The 14,843-nt window shown below is 52.8% G+C and overlaps 1 protein-coding gene across 11 annotated transcripts in view; it reads left to right on the forward strand.

The window, feature by feature from the left end:
* The window catches only part of NCOR2 (nuclear receptor corepressor 2), a 302,271-nt gene that overhangs the window by 51,571 nt on the left and 235,857 nt on the right, over window positions 1-14,843 (forward strand). The gene's annotated exons all lie outside the window — the stretch shown is intronic.

Genomic DNA, 14,843 nt, shown 5'->3' on the forward strand with positions numbered 1-14,843 from the left:
CAGGGTGTGTGTCCGTGTACCTGTGTGTGTGTGTGTGTGTGTGTGTGTGTGTGTGTGTGTGTGTGTGTGTGTATGAGAGAGAGAGACAGACAGACAGACAGACAGACAGACAGACAGACAGACGCACACACACTCTCACTCCCCCTGGGGGTGGGGGGTGGGCACCAGGAAGAGCTTGGGTCACAGCTCCTAGTTCTCTGCTGAGCCGGAGACCTTGGCCTATGGCCAGGTGTCTGCCTTGAAAAGGGAAAGGGGAGAGAGCTGGTCGAGACTTGCCCCCTTAGTGCCCGCCAGAGGCTTAGAAGGAGCTCCCCAGGAGGAGATGAGGGAGGGTCTTGGTCTGAGAGTCCTGTGGGGCTGGGTCTCAGGGGCCTGGGGGCCTCCTCAAAGGTTCACCTCCTGTGGCCGGAGAGACGTGAGAGCTCCTGCTGCCCCTGCAGACACCAGCTGGTGGAAACGGTAGGAGCTTTGTAGGCAGAGAGCCCCGTCTAGGATTCCTTGGCTGCCCCAGCCCTTGCCATCCTGTTGTGTTTGGTTGTTTCCGTCATGTCTGGCTCTTGATGCCCCTACTTGGGGCTTCCTTGGCAAAGTTCCTGGAGCAGTTTGCTGTTTACTTCTCCAGCTCATTTGCCAGGCAAACATGGTGAAGTGACTTGCCCAAGGTCACCTTACCTACTGGTGTGTGTCTGGGGCCAGATTTGAACTCGGGGAGCCTGGTCCTCCTGTCTTCAGGCCTGGGGCCTTTCCACTCTGCCATCTGGTTGCCCACTCCACTTCTCTTTGTGCATCGAGATGATCGGTTGAGCTTGGTGACTTGGGTCCTGGTTTGGGCTCATCCATTCCCCCTTGGCAGCTTATCCTCCGTGGCCTCCCTCCCTTCCTTCTCTCTGGGGGGGTGCACAGGCTGGGCTGCATGGCCTCAAGGGCACCGCCATCCAGTTCCTCTTTCTGGGAGCTTCTGGCTTGGTAGATGCCGTGTCTCCTCAGGGGGCTTCCTGAGGGCAGGGCTTCATTGTGCCTTAGTGGTAGTGCAGCATCTGCCACAGGAGTTCTTGCATGGAGTTGTCGGGGTTCACTTGGGAAGGTTGGGATCCCTGCTAGGGCTGGTGATCCGGTTGCCCGACGCCCTTGGAAAGCATAGCTCTGGCTCTGGCATTTGGGGGTGCTCTGTGTAGGGAGCCTGGCGTCCCCCCTACCCTGTGGTTTGTTGCCTCTCTGGTCTATGCTCAGGCTTGGGACCCTAGTGACCCAGGTTGGGGTGGTTCTGGGTCAGGCTGGGCTGAGGGAGGTTCTTAGGGTGAGGATGGTCCCTCTGGGGTGGGGGGACCCTTAGGCTCCTGTTTGGGGGATTTTTTCTCTGCTTCTTCCCCTTTCCAGCTGAGGGGACCCAACATCTGGAGTGAGAAGGGCCCCTTGAGTTTTGAGGGTAACTAGTTCAGGATGATGGGTTTCCTCTGCAATTCGAGGGTCGTATTTTATGCATTTAAAGCAGGGTCTGAGAAGGGCACTATCCCAGGCCTCGTCAGTCTTCTTGAGGGGCAGGAGTAAGCTTTGTTTCAGGCTCAGCCCCCGTCCCTGTGGAGCCATAGGACCGGCGGTCTTACAGAGGCCATCGACTCCAGTGCCTTCATTTTGCAGGTGGGGAAACTGAGGTCCAGTGATTTTTTTCCCAAGGTCATGGGGGAAGGCTTCTGAGGTAGGACTTTAGTCTGCGTCCCCAGGGCTCGTTCTCCTGTAGGATATGGCAGGATCCAGAGAGGTGGCCCTGGCAGCATCCCTGGCTTCCTTCAAGCCCAGCTCAGAGGTTTGTTCTAATGCCCCCCTGCTCTCCTCCCTCCCCCCTGCGCTCTCTTCCCTCCCCCTGTGCTCTCCCTGTTGAGTGACCCTGAATCTCTTACTTGAACTGATTTGAGTCTACTTTATACTTCAAAAGGGTGGCCATGGGAATAGAGCGCCAGCCTGGAGTCAGGAAGGCCCGAGTTCAAGTCTGGCCTCCTCCGCTGCTGCTGCCTCTGCTTCCTCCTCTAGAGTGGGGATGGAGAGCACTGCTTCCCAGGGTGCAGATGAAGGCCACAGGAGAACGGGAATAGAAGGTGCTCCAGGAACACCCAATGTTGATGATCTCCCAGTGGAATGCAAGCTCCCCGAGGACAAGGGCCCCAGCCCCTCTCCCTGCCCCCAGTTGAGTGGCGGGGAGGCTTGTGGTTTAAGATCTAACATGTCAGAGTGGCCCGACTGCAGGTCTGGTGTCTGGTCGTGGGCTTGTCCCCACATTCTGGCTCAGTGGAGTTTTAGGGGTCCAGTTTCTCCCGGTGATAACTGTCAGAGGGTGCCCAGGCCTGGGCAAGGAGGGCTGACTTGTTGTACCAGACACTGGGGGGGGCATTCAAGGAACACCTCCAGAATGAGGGGAGCTGGGGGCCCATGGGGATGATTCAGGGATGGCACCTCACTGGTCTGAGCTCTGCCACAGTCAGGACATGCTCTTGGCCCGGCTAGTTGTGCCTCCAGGGTCACCTAATTTGAGGTAGAACCCTACACAACTCATCTTTATTCTCTCTGCCCTGGAAACTCCCAGTGCGGGATGACCATGCTGAAGGGGAGCAAGGCTGGGTTTGGGACCTGAGGGCCCCCTTACTGCCACTGTGACCTTGGACAAGTCCCATGGCCTTTCTGTACCTCCATTTCCTTACCTGTAGAATAAGGGGTGAAGAAAGGTGACTCCTGAGGCCATTTCTAGCTGTAATGTCCTCAACAATAATACTGAAAAGGTAGGTGAACCTTTAAATGTAGGAACCCAAATCTGAGGGCCTGGGTTGGCATGGCTCCCAAGGACCTAGTCATAGGTCCTTCCACAAAGACTTTCTTTCCTTTGTTCATCCATTCAGTTAAACACTTCCTGTCCATCTCCCGGGCTGGGCTTTGTCCTTGTCCAGGGGAAGGCCCACCAGTACTATTGACTGACTCCCTTTGTCTCCCTGGACCCAGCCCAGGAGGAGCTGCCTTCCTGCTTCCAGAGCCCTCCCTCTAGCACCTTCCAGGTGCTCCTGGGCAGGCCTGGAGGAGGCAGGGTGGGGCTGAGGAAGAACTTGCTTGGGAGTGGGGAGGAGAGGAGGAAGAAGAAGAAGAAGAGGAGAGGAAGAGAAGGAGGAAGAGGAGAGGAGGAAGAGAAGGACGAAGGGGAAGAGAGGAGGGAGAGGAGCAGGAAGAGGAGGAAAAGATGTGCAAGACTCGAGCTGAGGGGCCGTCTGAGCCACCTCCCCCAGATTTTACAGATGAGGAAACTGAGGCCTGGCATCACCTCTGTTGCTTGTCGCCCCCCAACCCCCCTCTCCAGGTTGCTCAGACTTTGTCCATGGTTTGCCCATCGGCGTTGACTCTGTAGAGGCCTTTAGAGCTTCTGGTTGGACAGCAAGGGCAGGCTCTGGGCTAGCAGGGCTACTGTTTTGATTCTAGAGAGTTCCTCCTTTACGCTCCTGCCTTCTTCTGGGCAGTACTCCCTCGTCTGTCTGTCACCTGTGTTTCCATGTTCTTGTTGCTTTTCCTCCACTCTCCTCCCTCCCTTCTCTCCCCACCTCCATCCCTTCTTTTTCCCTCTGGACTCTCTCCCTTGGTTTTTCTGTCTGGCCCCTCTTGTCTCTGTTCTCTGTGTGCATCCCTCTGGTTCTTGCCTGGTCTGTCTCCTCCTCCTCCCCTCGTTTTCCCCATGCATTTCCCAGAAGCTTCCATGATGCAGGGCTGACTGACCTCTTTGGCTGGAGCCGTTGAGCCTGCTGGGCAAATGAGAAGCTGCCCTCAAGCGTCAGATCCACCCTCTGACTTCTCCTTGCCCATCTCCTGGAGAAAAGTTTTCTAATGCAAGTTTTTATGGGCAAGAGAGAAGCACAAAGCAGAGGGCTCCTCCGTGGTATGCTATGAGTGACAGAGGTGGTGAGCAGTCATGGGGACCACAGATTGACCCTGAGGACAGGAGTCTGGCCAAGGGACTCCTGTCTCTTCTCCTGGCACTGTCCAGTAAGCTCATTCCTCCGCCCTCCTACCCCCTGCCCCCAGCTCACTATGGGGCTGTTCAGGTGCTGGCACTGCCCTGGTCCTCAGTGGAACCAGAATTCTCTTGCAGTCTTTGGATTCTTTTCTCTCTGATGTTGAAAACTTGCCTGGCTGGGAAGGAGTCCTGGCATGGTTTTATTCCTTTACTGTCATCTTAGTTAAGATTGGCAGCTAGTTCAGGACTGGGAAATCTCCTTTCATCATCTCTGTAGCTTGTGGCATGTCCCGGAGGCCCTGCTAGGGCCTGTGAGTCGTGTAGAACATCCTCCTGATGAGCTCAGGTGGGCAGCAGCTGGGAGCCTTGAGGGGCAGGGGCTCGTTCTGCCTCTCTGGACATCCCCAACGCTTAGCCTGATGGCACCCAGACAATAGGTGTCTAATTATTCCTTATTGACTAGGAAGATAGATTGCAAAAGGAAGGTGCCCGATTGCTCCTGTACACCCGGATTATTAACTTGGGGTCCATGGTTTTGTTGTTCAGTGGATATTCTAAAGATTACTTCATGTATTAATACTATATTGAGATAGATTAACGTTATTGTTCATTTGATATTTCAGAAGAACGAATGCCCTTTGTAATCCTGTGCATTTTATTGTATGTATTTAAAAACATGATTCAGGGATCACTAGGCTAAAGGAGCCCAGGACTCCAAGGGTTAAGGATTAAGGGTTAGGACCCCAAGGGTTAAAGGTTAAGAAACAAACCCTCATTGGGGTCTCACACCCCTTCTACAGAGGTGAACACCGAGGATCAGACAAGAGTCAACTTACTGGGGGGCCACAAAGGCACACTCTTCTGCCAGCTAGAATTCTGCTAGAATGTCTGCTCTCAGGTGACCAGGAGGTAGTCCGGCATGCTCTTGTGGTTGAGTGGACCCTGGACTTGGGCTTCAATTCCCTCCATTGACTTTGATGGGCCATAGATGCTCAGCCCAAGAACCGGAGGGGCTTCGAAGGTCACCCAGGCCAGGTCTTTCATCTCAGAAGATGAGGAGAGGGAGGCTGCTCTCAGCTCGTCAGCTCTCAAAGCCTTTGTTTCCTCCTCTGTAAGATGGGAATGAGGTTCGGGAGGTTAGGACTTTGCAAAGCTTTGAGGGCCATGTCAATGTGAGTGCTCTTCTTCGCATCCTCCTCCTCTCCTTTTCTCTTTTCCTCTTCCCCTTCATCTTTCCTCTACCCTTTTCCTCCTCTTCTCCTTTTCTTCTTTCTCCCTTTCTCCTTCCTCCTTTCCCACTCCTTTCATGGTCTCCAACCCCTCAAAGTCTAAGAGGACTCCTACATCTCATACAGAGGAGGGTGACCAGTCTGGTGAGAATACTCAAAAACCACATCATCTGAGAGTTGGTCAAAGGAACTTTTGTTAAACAGAAAGCGGGGGAGGGAGGGGAAGGAGAGGAGAGAAGGGACAGATGAGATGGGCAGAGAGAGTCTGACAGCTGGATGGTGGCTCTGCTGGCCTTCCTGGGTTAAGCCTTGTGGAGGGTTGCTCAGGCTGGGAGCCTGGTCCATGGGGACGTTATCCAGGGCCTGTGGTCTCTTTGCCCAGACTTCTAGCGCTCTGTCCCCCAAGACTTGTAGTGGACCGAGGGGCTGGCAGGACCCCTAGGGTGGGGGAGGCCCAGGCTTGGGTCCGAGGCCAGTCCTGAAGCATCTTCCTGCTCCCTTAGAGAAGCTGGGGCAGCAGTGACCATGTGGCCTGGCCTTCTGCCAAGCATCTGTTGATTCATTTGAAATGACCAGGGTGGGCTGTCCCTGGGCTCCTTAGAGGCTGGGAGGAGGGGTGAGCAGGACCATAGTGTGCCCGGACTCTCATGCTCTCATAAATGGCTTTTTCATTGTGAACTTGATGTGAGTCCATAGACAAGACGTGTCAAGATCTGGAGAACATTAAAGAGGATGTGATTTGTTTATCCCTGGTATTGAGTAGCCTGCCCGTGAGCATTTCTACCTCTCTAGTAGGACACAAGAGTGCCCTGGGTGCCCATCTCGCAGGGTTAAGCCTAGGTAGATCCTGCCCAGACAGGTGAATTGGGCGGGTCACCTGAAAGGGGAAAGACTTGCTCACACCAGGAGGCCAAGGGACCCAAGCAAGAGGGTGTACTGGGCTGGACAGGAGAGACTTCAGCCACAGGCATCAAATGAGAGATGTAACCAGTCTCTGCCTCAGGTTCCTCATCTCTGCAGTGGGGATAAGAGTACCTGCCCAGGGGGATGCTGAATAATGTGTCAAGCTCTGCCTTTGCAGATGGGGCCTGGTGTTGGTGGTTACCCTTCAATCTCATTAGCTTCCAGAACCTGTCAGATGCCTTCAGATTCAGAATTAGAGGCTTAGAGCCCAGCACCTTTTGAGATGGTCAACCTGCCCCAGGTTACAGATGAAATGCCAGTCAGGGCAAGTCTCTGGGGTGCTGCTTCACCAGAGAGGGTATTCTGGGCATGTCCAACTGTGGGAGAGAGGCTCATAGCTCCTTCCCTTTGGAGGTGGGCCACTCCTGCCACTCCCATGTCCTTCAGCTATGTAAATTGGGAGGCAGAGGATTTGGGGTGCAAATTCTGCCTCTGAAGCTTCCCATGTGACCTTGGGTGAGTTGCTTCATTTTTCCAGGCCTCAATGTCCTGATCTATAAAATGGGGGTGGGCTGGATCACCTCTGGGGCCCCTCTGAGCTCTCTGTTTAACATCCACAAAGCTGTGGTCTTGGTGGCTATGGCAGCCCTGCCACGTCCTTCCTTGGGCCTCCTCTATGAAGCCAGGCCCCATGCTCCTGGTCAGCCTCTGGCCTCCTCCCCTTCCCCTCCCCCTCCCTGGGAGCCCAACTCCACTAGAAAATGGGGAGCTGGCTGCCAGCTGGAAGAGCAACCTCGTCATGCGAGAACTATTTCTTCCCTGAGTGTTTCCAGTAAAAGTTGCCTCGATTCCACTTCCATCTGATGCTGACTCTGGCCTGGGGAGTGTGAGCCTCGGAGGCTGGGGGTGACCTGGGGAGGGAGGAGGAGGAGGAGAGACGGGAGAAGAGAAGGGAGTAGGGAGGAGAGAAGAGAAGAGAGGAGAGAAAAGAGAAGAGAAGAGAAGAGAAGGGAAGAGAGGACAGAAGAAAATGAGTAAAGAAGAGGAGGGGAGGAGAGGAGAGAGGACAGAAAAGAGAGAAGGGAGCAGAGAAGAGAGGTCTCTTCTCTCCTGCTCAGAGAAGAGGTGATTCTCTGCTCTGGGGCCGCCCAGGTTTTCTGGGGGTTTTCTCTGAAATCTCCTTATCAATGGGGTCTTTGTTAGGAGGGTTGTCCAAGGCCTACAGCCTGGCTTGGGCCTAATAACCTAATTCCCAGCTCCTGACTTCTTAATGGATTTCTAGGCTGCCCTTCTGCAGGGGATTAAGGCTTCATGGGAGGTGGGGGGGCGGTAGAAGAGTGGACCCCTCTACCTGGCCTTCTTGTTCCCAAGGTCCAGAGGTTTGGCAGAGGTGCTGGTGACTCTTTAAGTTGAGAAGCAGGATGGGTGGGTATTGGGAAGAAGTCTGTTTTTTGGGGTCTAGAAGATCCTATAGTCCACTCCCTTCCCTTTAGAGATGAGGGAGCTGAGGCCTAGAGAGGTTAAGGCACTCATCAAATGGGAAGAGGGTCTACAGAGACCTTTATTTTAATCCCTTCAATGTACAGATGGAGAAACTGAGGCCAGGGAAGCTGATTGATTTAGGAATCTAGATCTGAGGCCACAAACTTGTTCTTTTCTTTTTTCTATTAACTGTATCCTAGCAATCTGGTTTCCTTTGTAATCCCACCCATGTTATTCTGTGCATCTAAGAATGTGATTCTAAGGGGGCATCCAGAGGCTAGGAAAGGTGAAGACCCCTCCTTCTAGAGGGACCATGGAGGAGAGCTTGGAACCAGCATCAGATAATGGTCATGGAGCCGTTATTAGGGACTGATAGGAGGGGCTTTGGAGGCCTCCTCAAAGATACCCCCAGTGAAGGGCTCCCCCAGGACCCAGGTTCTTCTAGTAGAGAGCAGGAAGGCTGGTCCTTGAGGTATTCTGCTCCTCCTCGCCTTCCCTCCCCACTTTCTTCTTTTCTCCCCCTCTCTCCCTTCTCTCCCTCTTTCTCCCCCTCTTTCCCCACTTTTCTCTCCCTCTCTCTCTCCTCCCCTTCCTATCTCAGAGGAGCCCAGACTGCTGCCACCTGCCACCTCCCTCCCTTCCCATTCTTGGGCTCACCGAGGTCAGACCACACTTGGACGCAAACTTGCTTTCCAAAGGAGACCTTTCCTGGGTGTTCCATCTTCTGGATGGGGATACCGGGCTTTGAGGGGCCTGGAGTGCATGTGTGTAGGGGAGGGGACTTGTCTCCTTTTCCAGGAGTTTTTCTTCCTCTGTGGCCCCTTTGCCCTGTGCAGCCTTTGAGGGTGGCATTCAAGGCCCCTCCATTTGATGGAGACTCTTTGGCTTTAAGCAGGTGAAATAGGGATTAGTATGAAGAGGTCACCAGCCAGAGTCAGAATCTGGAGGACCCGAGTTCCAATTTCACCTCCACCATTTGCTCAGCTCTGTGACCCCCCAGCAGATCACAGCTCCAGGAACTCGGGCACCTAGTCTAGCTCCCACATTTTAATGGCAAAGGGGTCAGGGGCACCGAGCTGGCCCTGCCCTCAGGGGCAGCCTCTTTTCCTTCTCTCGATTCCTCTGTCTTTGGACTTGGGCCTGCCTTTGTTGTTGGCCACCTTCACTTTGTCCCTTTGTCCCTTCACCTCCTACAGAGGTTAGGCTCGGGTTCAAATTCAGATCCTGCTCCCCAGTACTTGCCAGTTGTGTGACCTTGGACAGGTGACTTCCTCTCTGAGCCTTGTTTTCTCCCCCGTGACGTGGGGACAAGGGCGGTCCAGCTTAGTGTCTGGAAGGGTTTCCTAACAATGAGATAAAATGAGGAAAGGGGGCTGCCATGGGGGGGGGTGAGGATCCTTGGGGGCTGTGCTGCTGAGGGGGTGACTCAGTTGCTCCCGGAGGCTCAAATTCTATGATAATTCACTCCTCGCTCCTGTCTCGGAGGGGCAGGTGGCACACCAGGAGTGCCTTTTGTGATACTATTATTTTTAGATCCAGAATTTCTGTAAAGGTCAGTTCTTCACCTATTGATGATGCGCCGAGACAGGGAGACCTTCAGAGAGGGCACGAGGGGTGCCTGGGCAGGAGGGAGATGGCGTCGGAGTCTGGCCTTGAGGTCAGCCAGGGATTGATTCCCAGAGGTGGAGATGCGGGGGGAGGACGAGTGGAGGCCGGAGGTGAGGCGGAGCGGGCCAAGGGAAGAGCTGCAGTCAGCCTGTAGAGGAGGCTCCAGTCCAGAGGCTGTCTGGGGGGCTGGGGGGCATGCTCACTAAGATGCTCCTCCTGCCCTGCAGAAGTCGTTCTCTGCCTCTAGTGTGAGAGATGGTCTAGCTGATTGTGAGAGGGAGGTGGAGCATTTTTCATAATTTGACTCGTAGTTCTTAAATACCAAGAACCAACTGTGTTTTGTTGGCTCCGAGGGGGAATTCAGAGCTTGGAGAAGCTGGATCCCTTCCCTGAGGTCCCCTGGGCTGACCCCCATCCTACCTGGCCTCTCTGTCCCCCTCTCTGTCCCTCCTGGTCTGTGCTCAAGGATGGGGTTGGAACAGAGGTCTTCCTTGGGTCTTCCCTGCCCTGTCACCTGTGAGACTGGAGAGATCTCAACCTGTACTGCACCCCCCGCCCCAGCAGTGTCCTTGCTCCACCCTCTCCGTGAAGCCCCCCGGGAAGGGGAGCCCCTGCTGCTTGATGACGACTCTCCTTGTTATGCGTGTTCTGGTAGCTGCCTGGCTCTGGCGGGGAGCAGGTAGGCCCGCCAGCAGCCTCTTCTTGGCCAGCTTTCCCCAGGCCACTGTTTCTGGGTGATAAGTAATAACAGATCCTTGTCTTTTCTTTGGGCTTCTTGTCAGAGGATTTCTGCTTATCTTTCACAGCAGAGACTTGTAGATAACTGCCCAGGGCTGAGAGGGTTCTTTACAGTAAGGGTCTCTACCTGGGCTTTTGCCTTCCAGAGGGTATTGCTGTTTGCCATATGGTACCATTGATGAGCAACGGGATGGCACAGTGGCTAGAATCCTGGACCTGGTGAGAGGAAGACCTGAGTGCAAATGTAGCCTTAGATACTAACTAGCTGGGGGACCCTGGGCAAGTCATTTCCCTCTGTCTCGGTTTCCTCACTTGTCAAATGAGCTGATGAAGGAAATGGCAAGCCACTCCAGTTTCTTTGGACCCCAAATAGGGTTGTGAAGAGTCAGTTTGATTGGAAATGAATGAACAGTTGCTATGAACATTTTAAGTGAATGTACTATTTATTATATTATTACTTATAATAATTATAAGTTAATTTAAAATGTTCATGGTAATTGTCCCTATCACTGTATATAATGATTTTATTATTAATAGGGATAGGGACTGGACCTTCATATTTCACCAGTCAAGGGATCACCTGGGCGAAGAGACTCCTCCTGTTTCAGACCAGCGTCTACCCAGGTAGATGGGAGGTGGTAGTGGATGATCTGTAGCACAGATAGGGTCACACAGTCAGAACGGATCTCCATCCGTGGCCCCATACCAACCACCCTTACAGAGATTTCAGGCAGCAGAGCTAGACTTCAGGTCTGGCAGGGGTCCAAGGACTTGGGTTCGAAGCTCATCTTTCCTGCTATCTCCCAGTGGAGCCTGGGTAAATCCCTTTGGGTTCCTCATCAGTAAATGACAAGAGCTTGGCCTAAATGGCTTTGGAGGGTCCCTTCCAGTTCTAAATTACTCATTTTTTGTTTCTAAATTCAGTGTTTTTCACTCTGAGGGTAGGGACTCAACCCCCACTCCCATTTTCTCCTTTGACTTTGCACCCCAATGCCTGGCACAGCAGGCTTCTAACAGGAACGCACCCCCTAGAACTGCCCACTGAGGACACTGAGGGAGCCCAATGAGCAGCCCTGCCCCTATGGCAGATCTTGATGTTCCTTCAGGGGGGCAGGCCAGAGGGGGCAGACCAGGCGGGCAGGCTGGGGCTTGAGGTGTTTCCTGGAGCTGACTTACAGCCCCATCTGATAACTCCTGGGTGATGCCGACCTGACCTCCCAGCCTGCTGCTGGCTGAGCTGGGCATCAGCCAACTGGGGATGGCACAGCCTGGGGGAGAGCAGGGAGGGGCCAGCTTCTGACTCCCCCTGGGCCGACCTAGGAGCTTGCTCTGGATGTAAGACAAGAAAGATTGCCCCATCATGTGGCTAGCCCACTTGGTCAGTGCCCCTGAGGCAGGGGTCATTAAGCGAAAGCTTGTTGGGGACGATGGATGGAGCACTGGGCTGAGGAGTCAGCAAGACCTGAATTTGAATCCTGTGTGTGACTGGGCCAGGCACTCAACTGCTGCCTGCCTCAGTTTCCTCATCTGTAAGCTGGGAATCATTATAGCACCTAACTCCTATGTGACAAGGAAATGAGAATATATATCAAGCATCTTGCAAAACTTAAAATGCTGTATATTTGTTATTATTGTGTTGTCAGATTCCTGTGGGGTGGTTCATGTTGGGCCAGACAGGTGACAACTTTGGGGTTCTTACTTTATATTTGAGCCCATAGATAATGGGGGAGCCAGTGATAGGTGTTGAGGTGAGTTGTAGGATCATCTCAGGGTGTTAGGAAGGTTGTGGGAAGGCTGGGCTGCTGAGGAGAGAGTCCTGGAGGCAGGAGGCCATAGCAAGGCCTGGACTAAGGCAGTGGCAGATGAGATGCCCTCCAGGGGCCCTTGGAGTTAGAATCTGGAGGGTCACACGAGGGCCAGATGCTGAAAGTCTCACCCTACAGCCCAAAGGGACTTCAGGGGCCATCCAGTCCAGCCCCCACGTTTTACAATTTGGGTAACCGAGGCCCACAGATTGCACATCATCAAAGGTTGAGATTAGCTCGGAAGGTATCATGGAGGTGATCTGGTCTAACCTATCCCTTCTTCTTTACTCCCCTGAGTAAAATAAAATTACATATAGCAGAAATTAGACTGGTTTGTTCTTATGAAAACAAAGTATTTCCTATACTGTAGTTTGTTTTTCTTTACATACTGAAGAAGGAAAAACGTCTGAGTCATTTCCAATAAAATGTCCCCAGACCCCATTCTGGAGAAGCTCATATCACACGATGGTTAAATAAGAGTTAACCTCTCTGGCCTGACCCACTCATTTTGCAGACTGGGCAGGGGCGGGTCAGAGGTGACATGGGGAATAGAGCCAGAAACCCACCCCTGATTCTGAACCCCTCTTAGGCCTTGCTTCCTTGAAGCCAGACGGGATAACGCTTTCTTATTTGTCTTGGCTTTTCATCTGGAAAAGATGTATGTGATTGTTCATTGAGTGAGAGGGTCAGATCTGTGGGACAGGGACCAAGACAGTGGGAAGCCATGCCTTGGCTGGAGGTAGCCGAGGAGAGAACCCAAGAGACAAAAGAAGATCCAAAGAAGTGTTGGAGAGATGGGGAGCCAAGTGGCAGGACCCGGTGTGTGTGTGTGTGTGTGTGTATGTGTGTGTTGGTTTTGTTTTCTTTGGCAAGGCAGTCGGGTTAAGTGACTTGCCCAGGGTTACACAGCTCACAAGTATCAACTGTCTGAAAGTGAATTTGAACCCAGAACCTGCTGCCTTCAGGGCTGGTGTTCTACCCAGCTCACCCCCGCACACATACATATATATATATTCTTGAAGTTCCAGAGTCCTGATGTGAAGGAGGGGGAGAAAGAGGGAAGAGATTTCATCTATACAGAGTTGGCTTTGCCTAAACATTTCCACCCCAAGCCCCTGAGTGTAATGTGAGATGTAGACTGGGCTGAGCTTCTATGAGATGAATTTTGGAGAAACTCAAGAAAACTTTTATGGAGATGAACTGGCCATTAAGTTTTTCCTATGGGCCGGGTCCTGAGGTCTGAAACCAAAATAAAACCAGAGCCTGCCTTCAGCCTCACTTGGGTTTCTGCACCTGCAGACTGAGAGGGGGACCAGACAGTCTCGGGGAGCTTCCCCCACCCCCATTCTGTGATCTTGGGATCCTGTGTTTTAAGCTCCCAGGTAAGAGGCCCTGGTTGGGGAGCCCCGCCCTCAGAGAAATGATGATGCTGTGATTCATTCTGTGGGGAGGAAACCCTACCTATCTAATGGGTGAGGGAGGGGATGCGAGCCCCCTTAAAGGCCTGTTCACTTGGGAGACCTGGGATTCCTGGCAGATGAGTCAATAGAAGATGTTGGGAGGGGGCTGATTCAGGGAACCCTCCCTTGGGAGGGAAGGCATGGAGCAATCTGGCCTGGGATGTTTTTGTCCCAAACCCCATGTGTTTTTTGCCCCCAGCTGAAATCTGTAACAAATACATTTCCCCCTTAGCTCACAAATTTGAGAAGAGGCTGGCCTTAGCCTCTGCCAGCCAGGATGGGTGGCCTTCCCCCTGCCCAGATCCACAAGCCAAGAAATCCTTTGGGGACAAAAATATTTGCAGGGAGACAGGAGGCAAACGGCAATCTCTGTGTGCGTGGCTGTGGAGTAGGAGGGAGCTGAGCGAGGAAAATGGGCTTCCTCCCATTGCTCACCCAGCTGTTGATCCCTCTACCAGATGTTTTTGCTGTTGAGAAATGGCTAGGAATTCAAACAAATTCTTCTTTCTATATTCCCAGACCTAAAAAACATATTTTAAGGTCCTAGATAGAGCTGGCAGAATTCCTCAGTGCCAGTGTAATCCAATCTTCCCTGATTTTACAGATGAAGAAACTGAGGCCCAAAGGCATTTGAGCAATGCTGAAGTCTCAGGCCCTCCCGGGCAGATCTCCTAAACCAGAGGAGTGTTATCTAGCTCCCTCCCTTCCTTTTCCCAGTAATCTTCCTCCCTTCCTATACCAGTTTTCACAGAAGAGTGAAATGGAGTTCGAAGAGTAAAATGGTTTGGATAGTAAATGACAGGATTCAAACCTGGGCCCTCTGACTCCAAGGAGTTCTTTCCATTATGTAAGGTCCTGTAGGGGAGGAGCAGGATTCTAACTAGTCAGTAATGATCATGATGATGCATTGATGAAGCCCTAGATGCCCGCCAGATTCAGAGAGGGAAGCCAGGCAACCTTCACCCTCACGTACCACCAGGAGATTCGTGGGGTAGATGGCAGGGGCTTCATAGCAGCCCTTTAAGGGAGACCCCAAGGCGAGTGTGATTCTGCTTTCAGAGAGGTCTGTGGAGTCATCCAGGGATTTGGAGGGGGGCCAGACCTTCCAGAGGCCACCTTGACCGGCCCCTTCATCGTTCAAAGTTGGCATCAGCAGGGGGTCACCCTCACTAAGTGACCAGCAGGTGGTTCTGCCTGGTTAGATTGGGTGCTGGCTGTTAGGAATAGCTGTCCGATGGTTGTCCTAGTGGAAAGTTGGGCTGCTATAGGGTTGGGGGGGGGCGTCTGATCACCTCCATCCAGGGACCTCCTCTGAGATGTTATGGATGAGGAGACCAAGGCCCATTGTCACATGAGATTGTGCTCAAACTGGAGTTGGAAGGGACCTCAAATTCATCTAGTCCAACTTTCTCATGTTATGGATGGAAAGTTCTTAGACTTGTGTGAGTCTGCGCAGACTTGGTGGCCTAGTGGGTAGCATTCTGGGTTATGAGGTAAGTTTTCTCAGCTGTCCCACAGTGGGGGGGCTTCTAGGTCCAAACCAATGATTCTCTGAACCAGGCATCTCCAGTTGCCAAGACTGGCAAGCTGTTTCAGCGTCATCTTGTATGGGATGGTGGTGGAGGGAGAAATG

The sequence above is a fragment of the Macrotis lagotis genome, chromosome X, assembly GCF_037893015.1.
Source record: "Macrotis lagotis isolate mMagLag1 chromosome X, bilby.v1.9.chrom.fasta, whole genome shotgun sequence".
NCBI classification, from domain to species: Eukaryota; Metazoa; Chordata; class Mammalia; order Peramelemorphia; family Peramelidae; genus Macrotis; species Macrotis lagotis.